The sequence below is a fragment of the Fukomys damarensis genome, unplaced genomic scaffold, assembly GCF_012274545.1.
Source record: "Fukomys damarensis isolate Sample0158 unplaced genomic scaffold, DMR_v1.0_HiC HiC_scaffold_2, whole genome shotgun sequence".
NCBI lineage: Eukaryota > Metazoa > Chordata > Mammalia > Rodentia > Bathyergidae > Fukomys > Fukomys damarensis.
Window position 1 is genome coordinate 41,446,827 of NW_022900914.1, and position 1,487 is coordinate 41,448,313.

At 43.9% G+C, this 1,487-nt stretch overlaps 1 protein-coding gene across 5 annotated transcripts in view; it reads left to right on the forward strand.

The window, feature by feature from the left end:
- Cep68 (centrosomal protein 68) overlaps positions 1 to 1,487 on the forward strand; it is a 23,853-nt gene that overhangs the window by 4,785 nt on the left and 17,581 nt on the right. The window contains exon 1 of one of the 5 annotated variants that reach the window (XM_010609734.3): positions 110 to 128. The exons of the other annotated variants lie outside the window; for them this stretch is intronic. The gene's annotated coding sequence lies outside the window, so the exon portion shown is untranslated. Of the gene's footprint in view, positions 1 to 109; positions 129 to 1,487 lie in introns of those variants that run through there. 5 annotated transcript variants of the gene reach the window in all.

The following is a 1,487-nucleotide window of genomic DNA, read 5'->3' on the forward strand; positions in this document are numbered from 1 at the left end:
TTTTTTTTTTTTTTTTTTTTTTTTTTGGTACCGTGATCAAACTCAGGCTCTTGCATTTGTGAGGCAGGTGGCAGAACCATTGAGCCAAATCCCCGGTCCTCATGTGTGCTTTCTTGAAGTGCTACAAGGTAAGGATGTGGCTCCATGAAAATCTGTTTTGGTCACTCCTCTGTTTGTCCCTCCACTCACTAGTCTTCTGCCTTGTCTGCTTTGTGAGCTTTTTTCTTTTGTTACTTATTCCATGGTTGGTTAATAAAGGGCTTGGATTCTAAAGTCAGACAGGCTGGACTTCTGACCTAGGGTTTCCCTGAGTGGAAACGGGATACCAGCATATGCTGGTAGGAATGCAGACCAGTACCACCCAGAGGCCACTAAGCAGCATGTGTCACAAAACATGCATGCAGGTCCCTTTCACCGCAACGGTTCTGCTTCTAGCTCATGGTACTGTGCATGTGCCAGCATACATGCAAATGATGTGTTATCACAGCACTGTTTGTACTAGTGAAAAGTAGGAAATACCCTAAACCCCAATATGTATTGATAAAAGGACTGGTAAAATAAATGAGATTGCATCCATATATCACTGGAGAGTGATGAGAAGGCAGATAGATGCTTTCTGTGTGTTTGCTAAGTAATGATTTCCAAGATGCTTCATTTAAAAAGAAGAACAGGTAAGTAAGAGCCAGGCGTGGTGGTACCTGCCTGTAATCCCAACACTTGGGAGGCTGTGGCAGGAGGATCACTGTCAGTTCAAGGCTACCTTGGGCTACATAGTGAGTTGAAGGCCAGTCTGAACTACATAGCGAGATCCTGTCTCCAAAAAAAAAAAAAAAGAGGATGAGGTAGAGAAAAGGTCTCAGAAGTGTCCTGTAGTACTTGTTACCGTTGGGTAAAAAGGGGAGGGAAAAGGATGAAAATTGGTATTTGTGTTGGCATGCACATCTTGAGACTGGATTCGTACCCCAAAACTAACTTGCCTATATTTGTAGGAGCATGTAGTATAACTTTTGTGCTTGATTTATATGAAATGTTGGTTGCTGTTTCTCCTCCTGTTTGACTCCTTTGTTCCTTCTTGTAAAGTGAGTGACCTGTTAACAAGAATTCTGTCAGAGCCCCAGTGTCGCTAATGACGGTAGCTGACAGTGCATATATCATGGCACTGTTGTAAATGCTCTGCGTGCCCTGGATCATTTTAGTGCAGGAACAGGGGCAAGAGCAGAGGCAGATGTAAATCTGTAACATACTATATTTTGTATTTGAGCTGTATATTGCCAACCAAAATTTGTGTTTCTGCCTAGCTCCTCCTTTATCTGGTAGATGTAAGAATTGAGTGGAAGTACATGGGATGCTGGGTGTGATGGCGCACGCCTGTAATCCTAGCACTCAGGAGGCTGAGGCAGGAGGATCGTTGTGAGTTCGAGGCCAGCCTGGGCTACGTAGTGAGTTCCAGGTCAGTCTCACTACATAGTGAGACCCTGTCTCAAAAA